Below are 15,878 nucleotides of genomic sequence, written 5' to 3' on the forward strand. Positions count from 1 at the left end.
TTCGTTAACAGCTCTCGTCAGGTCTGACAGAAAAAGATTAAAAAAAATTTAAGTATTTAAGAATACAGACAACTTATCAAAAGTTTCCTTGTGTCACACACAGATATGTACAAAGACACTGGTTGAATGCCACCAGACCCATTGTTGAGGGCATCGCTGGGGGCAGCTCTTCCTTAGACCAGCAGCTGGGGTGCAGTAGCAGCAGCACCTTCATAACTGGTAAATGAGCTCATAATTCTATTTGTACAATGTAAAATATTTGGTTGTTGCCTTAATTAAAATGCTTTTTGTACTTTGACATTTATTGAGATTGTGGGTTTTTTTCGTGTGTAGTTTTACATAACACTCCATCACTTTTACCTGTTCCCATGCAAGGGGTGACTGAAGCATGCACAGTAAGTTGGGAGATATATATATTGTTGGAGCTATTTGTTCTTTTTGTGAAATTAGTTAAAGTTTGTTGTTAGTTTACTTATATTTTGGGGTTTATTTGTCGGTTAATATTTTGTTTTAAATGATTTGTTTTGTTTGTTGTTATGTTGTTAAATTAGTCAGTAAGAGCTGTAGGGCCATTTTGTTTCTATAAATAAAGAGACTGGTATAGGACCAGCATGCATTGGGGTGGGCCTATGGTTTTTTACCAGAGCAGGAGAAGCAGCAGGAAGGATCTTGTTATTGCTTGCCAAGATGGATAAATAAACCAAAACTTTCAACTAAAATGTTTGGACAATGGACTTCTTTTGCCTGCGTACGAAATATTACCTCAGTGCAGCAGTGGCTTGTGGACTTTAAGTTGTGGGACGTTTGATTTTTCAAAAGTAAAGGAATTGCCACTACATAAAGTAAAAAACCTTCCCGTGGACAAAGGAATAATCCTTCATTAATGGATATAAGGATTTCAAGGATCACCGTCGAACTCGAATAAAAGTTATTGGATCGTCTGGTGAGTAATCCAGACGGATTTGATGTTGAGGCCTGGATCAACATGTCACTCGTTCATCAAAGCTGGTGAGTGATAATATTGTTTAAGCCGTAAAGGAAAACGGTGAAGCTATTGGAGTTTAAAGACATAATTTCACTACAAAGACTGATGAACTGAGTTTTGCCGTACTAAATTGGTGCATAATTGGATCGCTAATTGAAACATGCCAACGCCCTCTGTGGAAATGTTTGTCCGCTGCAAAAGGCAGGTAAATGGATGTCATGTTTGTACTTTAGGCTATGGACTCTCAGTGTGCTGTACATCTTTATGAAGTTTGAAATAATCCAAGAGGACAATAAAAATGTCGGATATTAAGAGTAAACGAGAGGATGACACTGAGATGCAAGCAGAGAAAAGAAGCGTTAAATTTACGCCAAAAGGTTTGGATTTGTATATAAAGACATGCCAAGAAAAGCGCAGTTCAATGTGTAAGCAAGCATCTAAGTACATGGGGAAAATTTCCGCTTTAATGACCTCATATGAGAACGTTAAGGAAGTGTCTTCTGAATTTGGGAAGTTTATTAAATGCTATCAAGATGCAAACGCTTTGCAAGAATCCTTTTTAAGTTTGCCACTGCCAGAAGATGAAGTGAAAAGGCAAAGTGCACATTTTCAGTCGAAGGTGACAGCATTCTCTGTTTTTATGGACAAAGTAAAGGTTTGGTTGCAGGACGCGGGCGAGCCGTACTGAACAAAGCAATACTGTTCGTAATGATAAAGCTGTTGAAAGTTTGGATGAAATAAAACCTGAAGACAGTGTCTCTAATATCTCAAGTGTAAAACCACCTTCAAAAACCTTGTCACAGCAAAGTCGAATTTCATCAACATCTTCCGCCTGCATTAAAGCTGCGGCTGACAAGGCAGCGCTCATGGAGCGACTTGCTGCATTAAAGAAAAAACATTCTATCGAAGCGCAAGAGGAAAAACTGAGAAAAGAAAAGGAGACATTATCCTTGGAAACAGAGCTGGCAGCCACTAATGCAAAGCCTCGTGTCTTAAAAATAAGTTCAGTTTGTAGCTCTGAGCATTCTGATGGAATGAACTCTTATTTTGAAAGAGGGCACGTACAAGAAGCGCCTAGTTTAAATCCTTGTGCCGATACATTTGTTCCAACATCAAGAGATTACTCTGGTATAAATTCTGCATCTGAATCACAAGTAATCGTACCTAGACAAAGTCAAACCCAACATCAGGTTGATGATTCAGCGCAAGTGACGCAGCAAACACAGCCTCAGGCTCCTACTTTGACTGGGAATTGCACGAAGGAGATTGTAAATATTATGCAAAAACAAAATGACATCACTACTTTGCTTGTAAAACAAAACTTATCTTCTGTCCTCCCCGCCAGAAACATCCCTATGTTTGATGGAGACCCTTTACAGTACAGATCATTTATGCCTTTGAAAATGGAGTGGAAGCTAAAACTGATAACTGGAGCGACTGTTTGCATTTTTTTAGAGCAGTTCACTAGGGGGCAGCCTAGGGATTTGGTGCATAGTTGTCAGCACTTACCTCCTGAGCAGGGCTATTCCACAGCCAAAGATCTTCTTGAAGAACATTTTGGGAACGAAAATAAAATTGCCTCTGCATATATGGAGAGGATTGTGAGTTGGGTACCTATTAAAAGTGAGGATGTGAAAGGTCTACAGTCATTCTCTCTTTTTCTTCAAGGATGTTCGAATCTAACACAGCAAGTTGTTTATATGAAGGAGTTGGATTTGCCCTCAAATATGAGAATGGTTGTTATGAAGCTTCCATACAAATTGAGGGGAAAAATGGAGAGTTGTTGCCTATGAACTGCAGGAACAAAATGGTTACAGAGCAGTATTCACTGATCTGGTTGCCTTTATAATAAAACAGGTAAAAGTAGCATCAGATCCAGTGTTTGGCAACATCCAAGACTCACAATCTGGAAGCAGCTTTAAAGCTTCAAGTTCTACCAAGCAAAGGAGAAAAGGAAGTAGTTTTGCCACTAATGTCAGTACAGTGCCAGGAATCAAAGCTCAATCAACTGGAAGCAGAACAACTTCCGCCGTTCTGCATAGTTGTTTGTTTTGTTCACACAGCAATCATTTACTAGAGAATTGTAAGCAGTTTTAAAGCTAAAACGCATCAGGATAAGTTGACTTTTATCAAGGAAAGGGGAATTTGTTTTGGTTGTTTAAAAGTTGGTCACACAAGCAAAGACTGTAGGAGTCGTTTGGATTGCGACGTGTGTCACCAAAGGCACCCAGGGGTTCTTCATATAGAGCGAAAGGATCCAGGGGCGTCTTTGGAACAAACTCAACAGAGGACAAACTCTAATGTCAACTTTTCAACTGCAACCACTCAGACATGTGGGTATATTGGGGCTGGTCATGAAGTTGATGCAATTTTTTCTATAGTTCCAGTTCAAGTTAAGAGCCAAAAGAGCAATAAAATTGTGCAAACCTATGCGTTTTTGGATCCTGGAAGTTCAGGTACATTCTGTACAGAAACTCTGGCAAAAAGACTGAATGTAAAAGGTAAAAAGACCAATATCTTTTTGAGAACAATGAGTCAAGATAAGATTGTTAGTACACAAGTTCTGTCTGGTTTGGAAGTGTCTGGTTTGGAAGCAAATAATTTCATGCCATTGCCAGATGTTTTGACTCAAAAGACTATGCCAGTTTCTACAGTTAATATTCCCCAGCAAAGCGACATCGATCAGTGGCCTCATCTTAAACCTGTTAAACTTCACAACGTTAATGCAGAGGTGGAGCTACTGATAGGCACTGATGCTTCCAATGTTTTGGAGCCATGGAAGGTGATAAACAGTGTGGGGGGTGGACCTTATGCTGTAAAAACAAAAGTTGGCTGGGTCATAAATGGTCCCCTGCGCACTGGAAGTAACAGTGGAAATAAAACCAACTGCACTGCTGTAACAGCCAATAGGATTTCTGTTGAGCGTCTTGAAGAAATGTTGATTAAACAGTACAATCATGATTTTAATGAAAGATCATCAGAGGAGCAGACTGAAATGTCTAGAGAGGATCTGTGTTTCATGGATATTGTTAGTAGTTCAATAAAGCTTATTGGAAATCATTATCACATTGATTTGCCTTTCAGGAGAGAAGGTTCCAGTTTGCCAAATAACCTCTGTGTCGCGGAGCAGCGTCTCCAGAGTCTCAGACGGAGATTCGAAAAGGATACTCATTATAAGGATGAATACACTGAATGTGTAAACAACATGCTTGAACAAGGATATGCCGAGTTTGTGCCTGTAGATGAGTTGCACAAAGATGATGGAAAGGTGTGGTACATCCCTCATCATGGAGTGTATCATCCCACAAAGGGCAAATTAAGAGTTGTATTTGACTGTGGAACAACTTATAAAGGAGCATCATTGAACAGTCAGCTTCTACAGGGACCTGATCTCACAAACTCGCTGGTTGGGGTTCTGATCAGATTTAGACAAGAGCCTGATTTAGACAAGAGCCTGTTGCATTAATGGCGGACATTGATTCCATGTTTCTCAGAAGTGCATGTCAACTTTCTCCGTTTCCTGTGGTGGCAACATGGTGACACTTCAAGGTCTGCACAGGAATGCAGGATGAAAGTGCATTTGTTTGGAGCTGTATCTTCGCCAAGCTGTGCAAATTATGCTCTACAGAGAACTGCAGATGATAATGCACAACAGTTTCCAGCTGAAGTGGTTGATACAGTCAAAAGAAACTTTTATGTGGATGATTGTTTGAAATCTGTTGCTTCAGAAGAGGAGGCAGAGCACATGGTGAATAGACTGACAGATATCTGCGCTAAAGGAGGATTTAAGCTTTCAAAATGGATCAGCAACAGTCGCACAGTGCTCATGTCAATCCCAGAGGAAAGAAGAGCAAAGGAAATTAAGGATCTGGATTTGGACACAGATCAACTTCCAGTTGAGAGAGCACTGGGTTTACAGTGGTGCATAGCAACAGACAAGTTCCAGTTCAGAACCTCCCTGCAGGACCGTCCAACAACCAGAAGGGGCATTTTGTCTGTGGTCAGCTCACTGTATGATCCTTTGGGAATCTTGTCTCCCTTCAGTATGCCAGCTAAACTGTTGCTACAAGAGCTTTGCCGACAAAATTTGAAGTGGGATGAAGTTATTCCCCACTCTCTTTCCCAGCGGTGGCGTGATTGGCTGGAGGATCTCCAGCTGATTTCAAAGTTCAAAGTGGAACGTTGCATTAAACCAAATTGCTTTGGAAGACCAGATGGGGCACAACTTCATCATTTTTCTGATGCAAGTCAAGATGGGTATGGAACGGTGTCATATTTAAAGTTGGAAAAGAATAACGTCACGCATGTAGCTTTTATCCTGGGAAAGGCTAGAGTTGCTCCTCTCAAGCAAACTACAATTCCCAGGTTGGAATTGATGGCTGCAGTTCGGGTGGACAGGCTTCTGCAAAAGGAGCTGCAGGTCAGGTTGGAAAAATCAGTTTTTTGGACTGATAGTACAACAGTACTGAAATACATCTCCAATGAAACCAGAAGATTCAATACTTTTGTTGCAAATAGAATTGCTGTCATTCGAGAAGCAACAGATGTGAATCAGTGGAGATACGTTTCTTCTAAGGAGAATCCTGCTGATGACGCATCCAGAGGCATGAGAGCTGGGGATTTCCTCAAATGTAGGAGATGGATAAAAGGGCCAGAATTTCTCTATAAGTCAGAAAAGGAATGGCCTAAACTGGATGTGGAGTACAGTGTAATTTCTGCAGATGACCCAGAGGTCAAAAGGGACCTGACAATGAATGCCATTGTGAGGGAATTACAAAATCCTACCAGCTATTTTTTCCTCTACTTCTCGTCTTGGGCAAAACTTAAAATCTCTGTAGCCTGGCTTTTAAAGATGAAAGAGGTCTTGGTGTTGTTGGCACAGAAGAGGAAAGAGTTGCTTGCTGCAGGTTTGAATAAGAATGATCCGGAAGGTCAGAAAGAAATGGAGATAAGAATGGAAAGATTTAAGACCACTTTGAAGAAAGGAAATCTGACTCCAGAAGACTTGGTAAAGGCAGAACAAGCTATTCTTCAATATGCACAACAACAGAAATTTACGACTGAAATGGCTTTAATCCGCAATGGCCTTAAAGGAGTTTCTAAGGGAAATTGTCTCTACAAACTTGATCCAGTGTTGGATGCAGGAATCCTCAGAGTGGGTGGCCGATTGAATAAAGCAGCCATGCCTATGGAATTAAAGCATCCTGTAATTTTGACAAAAGATATGCATGTGTCAACACTGATTTTACGCCATATCCATCAAAGGTTGGGACATGCAGGAAGAGCACACATGCTGTCAAAACTAAGACAAAATTACTGGATACTAAATGCAAATTCTGCTGCCAGGAAAATCATCTCTCGTTGTATCACGTGTAGACGCAACAGAGGAAAGTTTGTTGAACAAAAGATGGCGGATCTGCCTGAAGAGAGAGTCCTGCCAGACATAGCTCCATTCACAAATGTTGGAGTGGACTATTTTGGACCTATAAGTGTTAAAAGAGGACGAAGTCTCCTTAAAAGGTATGGAGTCCTTTTTACTTGTTTCACCAGTCGTGCAGTACATCTGGAGATTGCATGTACACTTGATACAGACTCTTGTATAAATGCTGTGAGGAGGTTCATCTGTAGACGAGGCCCAGTTTCGACCATCAGATCTGATAATGCTACAAATTTTGTTGGGGCGAATCGAGAGTTGAAAGAAAGTTTGACTGAGCTGGACCCTGCCAAAATTCAAAAGGCTTTTGTTCAGGATGGCATGAAATGGAACTTCAACATCCCAGCAGCTTCTCACCAAGGTGGTGTGTGGGAGCGTCTCATTCGTTCAATAAAGAATATTTTAGCCTCAGTTCTTAAGGAGCAAGTTCTGGATGATGAAGGACTCCAAACAGTTTTCTGTGAGGTTGAAGCTATAATGAACGACAGACCCATTACTAAAGTTTCAGATGACTCAAATGATCTTGAAGCACTGACACCCAATCACTTGTTGTTGCTGAAAAATAAACCAGTTTTTCCACCAGGACTGTTTCATCCAAGTGATTTGCACGTCAGGAAAAGGTGGAAACAGGTACAGTACATGGCAGAGTTGTTCTGGAAGAGATGGCTTTCTGAGTACCTACCTTTGATGCAAGAAAGACAAAAATGGATGAGGACTAAAAGATGTCTTATACCTGGAGATGTTGTTTTAATTGCAGACGCTACAGCTCCAAGAGGATCATGGATGATGGCGAAAGTCTTAAATGTAAACCAGGATGCAAAAGGCTTGGTGCGTTCTGTGAGACTACAAACAAGGACCAGTGTTTTGGAAAGGCCAGTGACAAAACTTATTTTGCTACTGGAAGCCTCATCGTGAAGAAAATCCTCAATGAAAATTAAGGATTTGTTTAAGGGAATAGCTCCTCCCTTTGGGACTTTAAAGTAATTGTGATTGTATGCACAATTAGGGGCCGGAGTGTTGGAGCTATTTGTTCTTTATTTGTTCTTTTTGTGAAATTAGTTAAAGTTTGTTGTTAGTTTACTTATATTTTGGGGTTTATTTGTCGGTTAATATTTTTGTTTTAAATGATTTGTTTTGTTTGTTGTTATGTTGTTAAATTAGTCAGTAAGAGCTGTAGGGCCATTTTGTTTCTATAAATAAAGAGACTGGTATAGGACCAGCATGCATTGGGGTGGGCCTATGGTTTTTTACCAGAGCAGGAGAAGCAGCAGGAAGGATCTTGTTATTGCTTGCCAAGATGGATAAATAAACCAAAACCAAAACTTTGAACTAAAATGTTTGGACAATGGACTTCTTTTGCCTGCGTACGAAATATTACCTCAGTGCAGCAGTGGCTTGTGGACTTTAAGTTGTGGGACGTTTGATTTTTCAAAAGTAAAGGAATTGCCACTATATATATATATATATATATATATATATATATATATATATATTATTTTTTTTTAAATTATTCAGACCAATGGGCTGTACCCAATCCCTTTGTAACACCATTTTGTTTCCATTGCACAGGACAGTGAAGCAACCCTGTCAGATGACTGTGGTTTGGAGGATGTCCCTGTAAGTGCATGCATAATTTGGCCTGAATTTGTATCTACTTGTGTACTTCTATGCGTTTCTGACTGCAGTATGATTTGCAGGCAAAGAGGCCGGCAGAGAGGCCTGATACAGAGGTGGGCAGTCTTGTAATTAATTTTACTTCCTATATGACATGTATTGACCGTTAAATGTTGTCTCTACAATTGAAACAGGGTGACATTCGTTTGCTCTATAAGAGAAGTCTCCAGCAAAAAATGGAGTATACTGAGCTAAAGAAACAAAAGCTTCTAGGTGAAATCGAACTTCAAGCTCTAATGAGGCAAAAGTTCAACTAGAAATCGAGTTGCTTCAAAAGGAACTTCAGAGTAAGTAAAAATACACTTTCATACAGAGCACTATTGATGACCTTGCGTGATACAGTATATATGATTTTTTTTTTTTTTTTTTCTCCTGGCAAATGATGACTGGCTTTTTTTTGATGAGACAGAAAAAGATGCTCAAATAAATTTCAATGAAAAATGTTTTGTCATGTTTTTAATATTCGAAATTGTGTTGCACAATTCTGTCCCGTGCAGCTCTGCCAAGTGCACTGGCTGGAGGTCATCATCAGGCTGCACCTCCACCACAGGAGTCCTCTCCTTTCTGATGGTGGCAATGTTGTGCAGTACGGCACATGCAACAATAAAGTAAAAACAGATGGTTTAAAACACTAAAGAATGTATATCTAATGCTCATCCTGTAATTTTTGTCCTGCTTCACTCAATTTCTCATTTTGCTTTTAGTTACTTACATTTGCTAGTCGAAAACATGTGGTTTAATATTAAAATGCAGTGAGTCAAAAATAGCTATGAGACTAAACAGGGCACAACAGGATTGGACTCCTGCTGCTGGAGCTGATCAGACCCACTGAAAATTTAACTAAAAATGCTAATCAATCTTAATGAAACCAACTTCAAGCTGCACAGAGCAGATGAAACAGCAGGACGTCTGCTGAACGTTTAGTCTAATTTCAAAATGGAAGACCCTGAACAGACTGAATGCTTTGCTTATGAAATGTTCCCGGTGTTTTTCAAGCCAGGCAAAAGATGCCACATACACAGACACACCCTTTATATTCCTGGGATAAAACCAGTCTCAGGATCATACCTCTGAGACAGCTTTGACTAAACAGCAGTATTTGATGTACTCAGAATTAAACTGATCAATTGAGCTTCTTTTATCCATATCGCCCTGTAAAAAAACAAAAACAAAAAAAACAAAGCAACCTCTGTTATAAAACATCTACCTTGCCAAGTCACACATATTGCTACATATAATTCCACAATTCGCTACATCTTGTGATCGCTCTGTGATGTTTACTCAGAATGACCCAGGTTTATATCTGTAAGCCAGCTAGACTAGCTGTTTTTTCTGCAACTTTTCTCATTTGCAGTCAGGTTTTGACAGGACAGATCATTTAAACTAAAAATATGGAATTTTACAGACAATTTTCAAAAGCCATACAGCAGCTACGTGCATACAACAACAGCTAGCAGACTGGACTAAAACTAAAGCTCCAAATCTGACCAAGGCACAAATCTGAAACTAAAAGGTTCTCTTTTGAGATGAAATGAAGATTCTGAGATACAAGATGTCTGGAGCATAGTTTACTTTAGAAGACAGGATGTGCAGAAGTTCCACAACTGGACTAAAGATGTGGAATGAACAAAGTGTCTGTGTGGACATGATTAAGAACAAAAAGAAAGTGCATATTAGTTATGTGTTTCAAAAATAACAACAGTGGGTTTAAAAAAAAAAAAAAAAAAAAAAAAAAAAAAAGGCTTACAGCATCTCATACTGTGAAACAGGGTGAATTACACTAAACCCACCTCAGCTCTGCCACTCTTGAAACACTCAAGAGTCATTGAATTCAACACATGGAAAACATGTTATGTTGGTTGGAAAAAAAAAAAAAAAAAAAAAAAAAAAAAACCACACAGCAAGAAACTACAAGCAATGAGGCCAAGAGTAAATAAAGGCAATGACATTACAGGGATGAGTCACTGTCCTCAAATAGCAGCAGTAGTATTTTCTCCCCTTCTTCATTAGAAAATAAATAAGACCAATAGTTTAGATCAATGTTAAACACACTCACACCTTTTAGTTAGAACCCAGAAGAGAATATTAACCTGCATTATGCTCTGGTCCCTGCAGTCATGTTCATAGCACCAGTGAAGTCTCAAAGGCATATACTGTTTAAAAGGCATATAGTATATAAAATTACCTGCTAAACTTAATAAGGATTAATAATAAATAAACTGCATAACCACCTCTCTACTGCACCTTGAAATGTTTTCCCAGAACAAAAATCTTTAGGTGAATATGTGCATCTGTTGCAGCACCTTCAGTGCTGTAAACAACTCAGATGACAGTGGACAGTACAACAAAGGAGTGTTTGTTTTATACAGCTGAAGGCCACATCTGTTGGCTGTGAGGATGCACAAACTCTGGGTTTTAAAGTGTAACAGAGTCTATTGACTTTTGTCCATCTCAGTCAGCACACAGAAGCAGGTGTACTGGGTGAAGTCAGTCAGAGAACCTGCAAAAAACAGACAACACCACCTGAGTCAACTAACCAACACGAAGTTAAGTGAAAATGACAAATCCTTCTTGCTTCCCATGTAGTGCACTCACGCAGCAGCTAGTGATGACAGGTGGTCGTTTGGACTCCTGGCAGGTAGACACCCAGGAAGTAGACTGGAACACCAGACAGGGCAATGGCAATGCGATCAGGGAGTTGATGGTGTCGCTGTAGAGAGGAAACTGCCACCAGGAAAATGGTACAGAGGCAGAACACCACCGGGTATATAATGAGAGCTGCAGAGAGAGTCACGAGTTCAAAAACAGATCCTCCTAAATAAAAACATAGTATGAAAATATTTGCTTCATCATCATTATTTTGGATTTTATATGAGTAAACCTACACTGTGACATTCTTCATACCTCAGCATAACATCCATCCAGTTACTGTAACTTTACTTATTAGTGAAACAGTCAGCTTAATGTTGGCAAAGCAGAAAAGTGTGTGTAGAAGCTGTTTTTTTTTTTTCTAAAGCATTAAATAAAGCCAAATTAAATCTGTTTCATTACTTTTAATGCTATAATTACATATAATTAAAATGAGTCACCCACATTCTAACATTACATGCATTATATTCAAACTGAACATGGAAAACCTGAGATACCTTAAGAGGCCTGGGTCTGTCTGGCTCCTTCAAGCGGAGGTAGATCTGGCCAGCGATGGACAGCCCCATGAAGAACCAGTAGCTAAAGCTGTAGTAATTGATAAGCTGGAAGACGTCTTCCACTGTCAGGTAGATCAGCGACATGACACACTGGACAGCAGATGGGGAAAATGACACCAGAATCTGAGTTTGTTTCATAGTTTGAGCAAGTACAATAGAACAAGTGTGCCAAGGGCCCCTTATGGTTTACGGCCTATGATAGCAGTTTGTATTATATCCTTTTATTTCCCAACACAAGAAATGAAACTGACACCCTTGAGTTTCAATAATGCAGTCAAGGAGTAGTAATCACAGGATTCCCAGTGAGCTGTTATTAAGTAGGAGCTTCTTCCACCACTATAATCTGCATTTCTATTTACATACATTGAAGATCAGAGCAGGAATCGGAGTGAATCTCTGTATATGGATCATGGACAGAGCATCTGGAAGGTGACCCTCACGAGATCCCACAAAGAACAACCTGGACACAAAGGATACCATTTCTGCCATTTAAAGATAAATCAACCCCTAAAAATAAATGGTTAAAAAAAAAAAGAAATCACCACAGTATATTTATTGCACTTCTTAAATCATTGCATATTTGTTTGTTCTACCTGGATGCAGCTATAATAGATGCATTGAGGCCTCCATAGCAGGACAAAGCCACAGCAATGGGAATGGTCCAGCTCATTACACCAAGCGTGTGATCGGCAAACGTCTAAGCAGTAAACAGAAACTGGTTCAACAACTTAAACTCAAACACAAGTATAGTTTTCCATTTCATTAGCTACTTTTCAGTTTGTTTACTCACCACTGCAACTGCATCACTGGCCAGTATAGCACTGACATCCAGAACAGCATAATAGGCAACATTAGTGAGGATGTAAATAATGGTGACAATCGGCATAGAGATGGCAATCGCCATGGGCAGGTTCCTGGAAAAACGGGGTATTTGATCAGGCTGAGTATTTTTGTCACATCTTTTCTACTGAGGAAAATAATAATAATAATAATAATAATAATATTAAAAAAAAAAAAAAAAAACACTGAAAAGAAAATGTACTTTTCAGGACTTTTGATCTCCTCAGTTACAAAGTTGAGAGTGTCCCAGCCAGAGTAAGAGAACAGGGCAGAGTACAGCGCCAACGCAATGTCACCGGGGTCGGTAGATGATCCCTGAAAGGATGATTCAAAGTTGCCTGTATAGCCTAAAATGGAAACATGACAATCAAAGCAACAGTCTGTGAAATCTCATTGCATTCAAATTAACAGTGATAAGATGCCACAGATACACAGCATTAGGTGTTCTGGCGAGAAGTATGTTGATGGTTCCCGAGATTTCAGTTTGGTTTGTAGCACCAAGCAGTTATAAAAGGATTCTGAGGACACCTTCGTATGGTAATTAGTAGCTGACTTGAGGTAGCCCCTGCTTTATCACTCACTTTATTCTAAATGAACCTGTAATTTTCAAAATTTATACCATATTCATTACGACATGAACTTGCGATTAAGACCATAAAGTCCTTAGGAAAATGTTTACTGAAGCAATATCCCAGAGTCATTTGTCATAAACTTTCATGCAAAGATCTCTGCTTACTCCTAAGCAGAAGTGTTATTATTTCTGAAGGCACTGCTGACCTTCAGAAATATAACATCTAAAGCAATCCATTAATCAGGATTAATGCATATCAATATGATTATACAGACCTTATCATTAATTGACTTTTCTTTGGAACTGGAAGGATTCTGGTTTCTGTTTATAGTTTGGGTTTGTTCACCAAACACATTACAGTAGACTTTGTGTGGATGAAGTTAATCAGTCTTTGTACTGATCAAAAGAAGGACTTGAGACTGGTGGCTGCCATCTGATGATTTAGATTTTTTTAACTTGTTTTTTTAATAGTATGCATTTGCAGGCGATGACCACCACAGAGAGAGGAAGATTTCTTGACTTTACTTGAAGACTCCATAAATAGTTTGTTGGCCTGACCAGGTAAACTAGAGGACTATCCAATGAGTTCCAAGACTGCTTTTGCATTGGGTTTGCTTTATGAAAGTTCTGTACTATTTCAAGAATGGGTTTACAGCTACAGTGTTAACTTTCTTCAGCTGCACTGATAATTCAGGACTGAAGTCCTGATTTAAAAGTTCCTAACTGACAAATAGACATTCCATGAATTATGCGTCCAAAACAAAATTAATTTTCCTGACACCTAGAAAACCTCCAACAGGCACTAAAGCCAAGGGATCATCTGTCTGTGGATGTTATTTAATCATAATTTCCAAACTACATGAAAAGGGGAGTACTGTCGTCACCACTCACCTTGGCATAGCTTGACGATGCCAGTGACTATAATGACGATCAGGGCTGCCACCTTAGCGTAGGTGAAAATGTCCTGAACACGGGTGCCCCACTTTACATACGCAGAGTTGATGAATGTCAGCAGGCCTGGAAAGAGAGGAACACTTACTACTGCAGAAAAGGCTAGATAGATATGAGCAGACAGAAGTTGGATATAAACAGAACTAAAAGTACTTACAAACACATGCTGCAGCAATGAGCCTGGATCCGCATACGGTGGCTCACATGTTGGAAAGAGCGGCTGCACCAGTTAGTTTGCAAATGTGATGGCTATGACTGCCTGGCTCGTGGGCTCAATAATCAGCAGAGATGTCCACAAACGAATAAATGCAATAAAACCACCAAATGACTCCAGTATGTATGCATAAGAGGCTCCTGATTTGGTGATTGTGGTGCCCAGCTCAGCATAACAAAGGGCCCCAATTACTGAGAACAGACCTCCAATCGCCCAGATGACTAGTGAGAGTCCGTAAGAGGCACTGTAAATGAGGACACCCTTCGGGGACACGAAGATCCCAGAGCCTATCATGTTTCCTACGATCAGACTGACTCCATTAAGCAATGAGATCTCTTTTTTAAGCTGCATGCTCACTTTGGGTGATTCCAAAAGGGTAGAAGAGTCACCAGAATTGCCATTCATCTTCTTGGACTCTTCACGGTTGGCCATGGTGCCGCTGCAACAGGGCAAAACCAGCAAGAACTGAAGACCGGCTGTGTGTGCCACAGTCCCTTGTCAATTTCTGAGAACCTCTGAAACAACCTGTCCAACAGAACCAGAAGAAGAAAATTCTTATTGGTAAAGTAGAGAGTAAATAAATTCTCAGCAGTCAGAGAAATGTCCAGTGATTGATTTTCAGGGTATCACTTATTGCCAGAGGTAGTCAAGTGGAGAAACATAATTTATAAGGCTATGACATGGACCTTTTCGTTGTGCATGGAGGATGCTGAAGGTTGTTCAGCCTTTAACTTCTGTTAAAAGGGAAATAATTATTTAAAAATAAAAACCAAATTAGAAATTATAAGGCTGCAAAAGTAGTCTGAATATGGGAGAAGCAGTTTAGAATATCAGTGGCTTTCTGTATTGTCAGTGTGGAATGTGCAATTTACAGCTCAATTACATGACCACAACTTGATATGATGAGCTGCTTATTAACTCTTATTATATTCTGCATTAATCATCATTAATGGGCAGCTGCTTGTGCCTGTGTGCATGTGAGGTACATGCTTCACTTCAATCATTAGGCATCTGTTCCTCACGCACAACTCACCAGCACACCACCTGTTTACCTCATGATAATTTAACAATCAATGAGTCAAACAAGCTCACAGCTGTTGACTCATCACTCAACAACAGAGGAGATAGAGCTGCCTTCATGGCTGCGTTAAGCTGCCTGTGCCTCATTAAAGCAAAGGGTGACGGTGGTGTGAATCTCCATATGTGCGAAATGCAACAGGTATCATGCAGCTCTGCTAACGATCCTGAAGATTACACAACACAAGAAGGATTCAGCATTCAAAGAGAGTTAAAACTAAACAGGCATCCCTTGGAGATCTTTTCATGCAATGGTGATATCCTGGATTTCAACTGACTTTCACCCTGTGGTTTCAAAAGAAGGCTAAATATAAAAATAACAACAAAGTACACTGCGTAGTAGGTCAACTGTCCAATGTTAAGAAACACTTGACTACTGTATATACAGAAGATTTTTCCAAGCACAATATATCTAACTGTTAGATTGTTTGACTGAACTGAATCCATATCCATGTTATTTTTATCCATTAGATAATCAGTACTGTACATCAAGCTTCAGTAACTGCAACCCCAAAGCTGGTTTAAAATCGGTAGCATTCAAATCAAATCACATCAAATTTATTTCTATAGCACATTTAAAAGCAACAGAGTTGACCAAAGTGCTTCACAATTAGTTAAAAACATGAGAAAACAATAAAAAAAAAAACAAATACAGATGAATTATGTAAGGCAAAGACAATGTATAACATAAAAACAAAATAAACATATTGTTTTGTTTTCCACATTGGAAACGGTGGCTAAAAAATAAGGTGGTAACAAAAATGTTTATTGTTCAGGAAAATCGCTGCATTTCAGAGGAAAATTGTGTTCATGAACCAAGTAGTTGCATCCTCATTCACTTCATATTCTTTTGATTAACAGACCCAAAAAACCGTAACCAATAGTTAGCCGAATCCTGCTTTTGAAGATCTGTTTTGTAAAAGAAT

At 39.4% G+C, this 15,878-nt stretch overlaps 1 long non-coding RNA gene and 1 pseudogene across 1 annotated transcript; one reads left to right on the forward strand and one right to left on the reverse strand.

Annotated features, from left to right (window-relative positions):
- The first annotated feature begins 156 nt into the window (after positions 1–156).
- LOC120721952 lies at positions 157–8,333 on the forward strand. The gene is made up of 3 exons (XR_005693302.1): positions 157–219; positions 334–395; positions 7,989–8,333. It is a non-coding gene; the product is annotated as an uncharacterized LOC120721952 (long non-coding RNA).
- A 1,313-nt stretch (positions 8,334–9,646) lies between these two features.
- Positions 9,647–14,476, reverse strand: LOC120721955 (annotated as a pseudogene).
- Positions 14,477–15,878: the final 1,402 nt, after the last annotated feature.

This window comes from Simochromis diagramma, unplaced genomic scaffold (genome assembly GCF_900408965.1).
Source record: "Simochromis diagramma unplaced genomic scaffold, fSimDia1.1 OVJJ01000613.1, whole genome shotgun sequence".
In the NCBI taxonomy this organism is placed as follows: Eukaryota; Metazoa; Chordata; class Actinopteri; order Cichliformes; family Cichlidae; genus Simochromis; species Simochromis diagramma.